Here is an 8,225-nt window from a genome sequence, read left to right as displayed (position 1 = left end):
AGGCAGTAAAGTTCGAATGGAATCACCAGGAAGTAATCATTCACGGCGACGGTAGCAACCCTATATACAGTCGCCAAACCATTCTGGCGATCAAGGGAATAAGGAAGCTGGGTGGAGATACTTACAACCACATTGAGAGGGTCAATGCCATCGACAAAGACAAATGGTGGGATAGGAAAATCAAGAGTATACTAAGTTGGAGTGGGTACGAACCTGGCAAAGGGCTCGGCAAGAACCTCCAAGGAATCTCTAAACCCATAAAACTCAAGAAACATGGCACTACCTTCGGTTTGGGATATGAATGCACCTGGGAAGAATTCAATAACTAGTCGCCATCATGGCGCGGTCCTTACTACCCACTGGAGCAGCCAATACCGCATCTAGAGCATATCTTCCAACATGCCGACATTATTTATGGGTCAGATGAAGAAGAAGCACTTGCAAGCAGTGAAGAACTTGTTTCTAGAGGATAGTAATATGGACTGCTGTGTTATTCTCAAGGAGGAAGGGGAGGAAGGCCCTTCCATATAGGCTGTGAATAGAGGGGAACATCTCAAGAATTGGAACATCAGGACAACCAAAGCCCGACGAGCCTCGGGCTAGTGTAATGCCCCAGAAAATTTCGCTAAGTAATATAGGATTTCGTGGTGCCAGGTAAGATAATTACAATATTTTATGTGCTATTAACAGGATGGACATTAATTGGATTTGGTAAATAAGCGTATAAGTCTTATAATAGGTAATGTGGGGTCTAATGGGAGGCCTAAGTCTAAGTCAAGTTAGAAAATTTCATAATGGACTAAAATTCCAAATGAGTTCGCACAAGTCCACAATTTGAACGAGCATATCTAAATATATATAAGGTTTTATGTGAATAACAACCTATCATATGTAAGGTTTTCAATTCTAGTTTCCAACGCTTCAAACCGTTTGTCATTTGGACATTCCTACACAAAGTTATGATCAAATTACCAAAGGCTGGAAAAATGCGATCATGTGTCAGTTATGCGATCGCAAAACAATTATGTGGTTCGCATAATTGATCTGCGATCCCAAATCTTGTCGCAAACTAAACCAGTGTAGCCCATTTTTGGGCACCAATTCCGCGATGCATTTTGCGACCCACGTTGTTGTTTTGCGGTCCATTATGCGACCGCAGACCCGATTTTGGAGGCTTGTTTTTCCTATTTTTATAACCCGACCCCATTTTAATATATAGGTTTTGGGATTCATTTGGGGTCATTTTCTACTAATTTTAGAGATAGTTGAGAGCGTATAGAGAGAGAAAGAGAGAAAGAGTCTAGCTTCATAATCACCCAAATCTTGCTCAAGTTTTAAAGAATCAAGGAAGATAACCACTTGATTGTCCTCCATCCGGGTAAGTCCTTCTTCCAAGATTTCATGTAAAAGGTTAAGGATTCAAATATATTGTGGGGATTAAAAATAGACCATGCATGTGGGACTAAGTTGTAGTATGTTATATTAAAGAACTAATTAGGGTAGTTCCTATTAAAATTGGTTGAGGGAAAAAGGAATTTCCATTTTCAGACCTTGTAGACTACTTCACATGTTATGTGTTTGATGAAATTCCTAAGATTGTTACACCATGGGTAATCTTCCTAATTATTAATTGATTCCCGCTATCTCCTTATAGATTGTTATTGCTAGAGGTGTTGGTGGATTGTAGAAACTTATGGAAAAGCTCTTTGAGGTATGTATGGCTAAACCCCCTCTTCTTAGAAATTGAGCTCACATGGTATGTAAAATTATAAGTCCGGAATTTGATTGACGTAGTATTTGTTATTTTAAAGGAATTAGTGTTGCAAGAATATATGTGAAAAGTGTGTCCCAATATGTGCAATATGGTATTCTTGATAAATTAGTGATATGTGAAGAATGTGGACGATATGCTAAATTGCCTAGCTTTCAAGTCAAGTTTAAATTGTGATTATTATGCCAAATCATGTGAATCTCTCCCTATGCTTACAACTTTAATTGCTCTTGTATGTGCCCATTATCTTAAATTGCAAGTTTGATGTTGAAAGTGAAAGTGATGTGGAATGTGAGTTATGAAATGTGGCCTATTGCCAAGTATGATGTGATAATTGTGGCTCCTAAGTTCCTATGAATTGATACATGTGAAACAAAGAATGAAATGATATGATAAATGAGAAAGGAACAATGCCTTGGTAAGGCGGCCTAGCCGATCGGGCCGTGATCGGACGTCGTGCCGCACACATGGTAGTATTGTGCTGATATTGAATTTCGGAAAGTGAGAATGAATTATGATTGAGGTACATGTCTCAAATGAGGTAACCTAGACGATCGGGTCGTGATCAGACTCCGCTCAAGAAAGTGGTGGTATTGTGAACAATGATGAACAATATTAAATTCCCAAACTAAAGTTATGGAAATTATGTGGAAGCTATGTGATTCCTTTTATTTGATGATATGGCGATTGTCTAAACCTTTTGTTGAATCCTTATGATTTCTTTGTTCTTGTATGGTTGTTCTTTCTAATGAGATGATGTTTAGTTATACATACTAGTGCTATTCGATGGCGCTAACGTCCCTTTTTCCAGGGGCGCTACGTCTTTAAATGGATGTATGTGGTTCCATAGCAGGCAGTGGTGGTCGCAGCTTTCGCGCCCCGTTTTTCCTCGCGGAATAGGGTTCATGACATTTGGGTTTGGGACAACCCTTTCCTTTTGTAAAAGGGTTCTTGCAATTTTGGAGAGTCGCCACCTAACAATTTTAAGGTGTGTTAGGGCACGTATAAGGTTCATCTACAACTACCTTTTGGTAACCAGAGATAGGGTAAGGGCTTGAAATTATCCTAAGGGGAAGGTGTTAGGCACCCCTCAGGATTCACTAGTGTGGTTCCCGGCCAGACAGTTTTTGTGAATTTGTGCAATTAGCAAATAAACAAGTATGGCTCAAATAGTAGGGGATTTGAGTTTAAATACACGAGTGTTTGAAAATAATTAGCAAAAGGCAAAATTTGAAAAGAATTACAGTCTAAAGCATGCTTACGAATGTAAAGGGGGTGTCCTAGGTTTGTTTATAATATGGATCACATCAATGTAATACCCGGTATGACATTCCTCAAAGAGGGGCTACACGTGGTATTAATGCACCGGTCATCATATCCATATCTACCCTTTCCCACCCCATGAAGGTAATTAAAGCAAACGTTGGTCTCAACCCCTATTGTATGTTGTTACTCGTCCCTTCCTATCAGTCCTGGAGGAATTTAGGACTCCTATCCTAAAAGAGAGGGTTCTAACCAGATCCTCAGGTTTAAAGGCAAAATACTAAGCGAAAAACAAGAACATATAGGACTGTATTTAGGGGGAAAAGACAGAAGCAAATAGGATATTCAGGTATACCTCCACAAATAATGCACATAGAAAGCATGACTTATACACAATTAAGGTCTGAATTTAAATGCATGGTATCTAAGTCATAGTATCTGAACTAGATTTATTACATGACTCAGAAAAGAAGTGCGAATCAGGCTTACCTACTGATTTTGACAGGTAGACAATTAAACAAAGGCAATTCTTGTTTTATTTAAAGTTGATTACATAAGGCTTGCTGAGGCGTAAAATAGTGTACAACAGTTATTCAGGATTATTAAAAGACAGTTTGGAAATTATTTTACCCTAAGAGTATGTTGTTCTAGTTGATACGAATGCAGAGATTATTACCAGTTATTTTAAACAGGATAATCAAGTGTGAAGCTGTTTTTACCACTTTTATGATCAGCAGTTTACACTAAGTGTGAATGTAGGTACGAACAAGATCCTAAAACATGGTATCTAAGATGTATGTATAAAACTCATGATGGAGAATTCCTAGAGCAGGATTTCTAAATACATATGGTAGGATTGCAGAATTTCCTAAGAGCGGGATTTCTAAATGCACGTGGCAGCGTAGAACATAATAGTAAAGTTCTAATTATTAGTAGATTTTAACACATGATTTTGTAAATGTGAACATGCGGAAACAATAAACATGAGATCTAAGGGCATGATTTCTAATGCATGTATGAACCCTAAGCATGGTTTCTATTGTGCAATTAGGAACATAAACCTAATAACATGTTTTCTACCCTTAACAACTATAACATGCATATTTACCCCATCCCTTTTCACTAGCTAACCTCAATACTGGTTTACAAGAAATTATTACAGGCCAACATGAAATGAATTACATAAGTAGAAATGAAAATAGGAAGTTATACTATAGGAAGCCTGATTAGGACTTCCTCTCTGAGTAATATAATCAATCACCTCAAGTGCCAAGATTGTTCCATAGCCTTTATCATATACGGGTGTGTCAGAGTTCCCTAAGGACCTCAAGGGATCCCTGGCAATGCTCACACCCAGATTTTTTAACCAAGATAGAGTAAGTGCAGTGTGGAAAGGCCAACTTTTGTGTTTCCAAGTTCAGAGGGAGCTCAAGGGTCCCAAAGCAAGGCTCACAAAAAAGGGTCAGAACCTAGTAATCTAAAAGTATATGTGAGAGTGCTTGACATAGATTTAAAAGAGTTGAGTTGGAAAACATTTTGAAGAACATGTTTGAAATAAACTTGCAAAACAGCAGAATAGTTTTCCTTAGGGAAAATTAGTTTTGAAAGGAGGAGGGAATAGGAGTAACAACAACTTAGAACAAACCAGCACACACAAGTCAAATTCAAAGAATAGGATCATTTCAACATTCACAAGAAGGGAAGTAAGGGAGTTGGGGACTTATAGGTTTGAAACCACATAGATAGGGAAAACATTTGACACAACAAGCATACAAAACAACTTTGAGTCTGCTGAGCAAATCAGTCATGATAACATCTATTTAAAACATGGGGAAGAATGCAGCAGGATCATATTGAAGATAAGAGTTTTGTTGAACAAAATTTGACATACTATTAGGGACAATAGAATGCACCAGAAGACTAAGTGACTACATGATTATACCAGTTAAAGAAAAGGTGGTTAGGGAACTAAGTGAGCACGCTGGACAAGTATCAAGAAACTAAGTAAAATATGATATGATGATTACACATAAGGTAGAATTTAGACATGTTTAGTAACATCAAAATATAGGGGACAAATTGAAGAACTAGTACAGTAACACGCAGGGATGCGTAGGCATGGAACAGATGATGTTTGAGTTTCAGAATTGAACCAGGAAAATACCAGTTGAGGAAGCAAAGTGCATAGAAGTAAAGCAAGTAGAGTTCCACATCCTAGCCTTGGCTTTCAGCCGGCTAGACAAGCAGTAGCACAAGTAGCAGAGAAAGAAGAGAAAGTCTGAGTGTGTGTTTGTTTTTTTGAACTAATTGTTCATGCTGAGAGGTAAAACAAGAGTGTATATATAGCACTTTAGGAGTAGGGATAATAAGGTAAAGAGAATCAGAGTTTAATCAATTAAGGATCAACCAATCACAGAACCAATTAACATAAAAGAGTCGGGAATAGACCCCTTAATTAGGGGTAATTGATTAACGGTAATAACAAGAGAGTTTAATTAAGGCAAGAATCCCAATCATACAAAGTAAAGGATCAGTAAAAATCACAAAATCATGTTGACAGATAGTTAAGGCAAGTGTGATCAATTAAGATTACAAATAAGGAAACAAATAAAGTTCATGCATATAAATCTTTAATAGAACAAACCAGGAAACCAAAATTTCAAAAATAATACTGATTTCTGGAAAGAAATATCAACTCCCATAAATAGGAAACAGGCTAAGCAAACTTCACAGAAATACAAAAATTAGCTGGAAAACAGAGGCGAATCCTAATAGAGATTAATTAGGGGGAAAATCGTAGACTAAGGGATTTGACAAAGAAAATGTTTAAGTCCCAAAAATAGGCCAAAGTAATATGACTGGTAACATAGAAAGTACCCAGAATCGAGGAAAAGGTTAGAAAAAATTGAAATATCTACTAAGGTTTGAACACACTGGTAAAAGTCAGTCACGAAGATAAAAGGAGAGTCGATTAAGTACTTAAAAGTCAAAAAACCTTTTGAAAAACAACTTGTAATGAACCCTAGTTTAAAAAAATCGAAACAGTCGGTTAAAATAGGAGGTTTTTGAAGGGAAACACCTAACAATACTCAATCACCTCAGATCTAGAAAGATCTGAGAAGAATCGAACAATAACGACTTTAGGGTTTCGTAAAATAGTAAATATGGAGAAAGATCAGTTAAAAACTCATGGATATACTTAGATCTAAGACAAATCTATAGAAAAGTGAAAAATCTCAAGGGTTAGGGTTTCAGTGAACCCAATAAAGATGAGAAAGCATTAGATCGTTACCGGTTTTAGCCGGAAAGGTCATGGATCTTACTCGAACAGCCATGGATGGCCGGAAAGTAGCATAAAAGACCATGGATAGAAGTTGCACAAGATCTGCACTAGATATCTTTGAGATCTTTCCACGAAATCACAAAAACGGGCAACCTGGAGACGTAGGAGACAAGTATACGTCTCAAATAGTCATGGGAGTCCATGGATTGAGTGAGGATCGAAGGGGATTAGGGCTAGTTTGGGTGGCGGCGACTAGGGTTAGATTTAGGTCTCAGAGAGAATTGGAGAGGAAAGGGGATTCTAGGGCGACAATTTGGTAAGAAATGAATTAGGTTAGGGGGTCGTTCAGGTTAAAAAAGGTAAGAGGAAATACTGGCCGTTGATCTTAGAGATCAACGGCCAGAATGAGAAGGGGGTCTGGGTCGGGTAGGAATTAAATTGGGTTAGGGTCGATTTTAAATTGAAATTGGGCTGGGGAATTAGGGTTTGATTTAGGATACAATTGAAAGCCAATTTAACTATATTTTAAATCACCATTTTTTCCCTATTTACAACAACAACAACAACAGCCCAGTATAATCCCACAAGTAGGGTCTGGGGAGGGTAATATGTACGCAGACCTTACCCCTACACCGAGGGGCAAAGAGGCTGTTTCAGCCCATGAAGGATGCAGTAATATGATGCGGAAAAGACAGAGCTTAGCCTTGCGAATTGAAGGGCAGAGCTTAGCCTGTAAGAAAAGCGAGATGAATAGTGCTTGAGATAGCGCTTAGTTTCGAAGAAAATTGGAGGCAGAGCTTAGCCTCGGAAGGCAGAATGATAGCCTTATGTAAGGCAAATGTAGATAGATATAGCGTTTAGTCTCAGAAGATAGAATAGTAGCCTTATGCGAAGATGCGAATTCAGATGGAGGTAGAGGCTAACCTCGGAAGGCAGAATGGTAGCCTTATGCAATGCAAATGCAGATGGAGACAACGTTTAGTCTCGAAAGGCAAAATTGTAGCCTTATGCAAATTGGAAGGTAGAATAATAGCCTTATGCAATGCAAATGTAGATGGACACAATGTTTAGTCTCGGAAGGCAGAATGGTAGCCTTATGCAAGAAATAAGATAACAACTAACAGTAGAATTTTCTTAGCTAGGAGCATTGTGGCATACAGAACATCATTGGTGTGTACTAACAGCAAATGTTGGTAAGTGTAGTGGTTTAGAGAGTCTTATTCTTGAACAATATTTGTTCCATGGGCGTACAATATGTTTAATGATTTTGCAATCCTAGTGCCTGTATCCAAAGAAAAATCGTGAGTTTTGCAAGGTGGAAGGTTAGTTCGTATCCTCGTTGGCTTTGCTTGACTCGTTTGGCTTTGATTTGGTGATACTATCTATATCACTGGGGTAGAGTTGCTAAACAAAGCAGTTTCAATAATAATCATGCATGATTTTGTAAAAGTGTGACATAAATGTATGGTTAAAAATAGCTTTTAGATGAACCGCTGACTGTGACATAGCTCGGGACATTGCAACCTCTCCTGCTGCACAATTTTGAGGGTCCTCCTCAAAATTCTGCCCCAGTTTGATGGGTTGACATTTCTGACTATTGCTCGTGCGGCGATCAGCTGAAATTACTTCAGAATTTTAAGGGTCCTCCTCAAAATTCTAACCTAGTTTTGAATTGCGGGGGTGGGGGGGGAGGGAAATAAAATTTCTATTGACCAAACCCAAAGGGCTGCCTACGTATCCCCTTTCAAATAGGAATCAGGTCGGGCGTAGTTCAATTTACATCATATAAGGAAAGCATAAAATTTACACATAGTAACGCTTGACCGCATCTTAATTGATCGGCTTTGGCCAGACATCTCCATCTATTTCTGCAAGTATGAGGGCTCCTCCTGTCAAAACCCGGTGAAC

The sequence above is a fragment of the Nicotiana tabacum genome, chromosome 22, assembly GCF_000715075.1.
Source record: "Nicotiana tabacum cultivar K326 chromosome 22, ASM71507v2, whole genome shotgun sequence".
Taxonomy (NCBI): Eukaryota; Viridiplantae; Streptophyta; class Magnoliopsida; order Solanales; family Solanaceae; genus Nicotiana; species Nicotiana tabacum.
Note: the sequence above shows the minus strand (reverse complement) of the source record.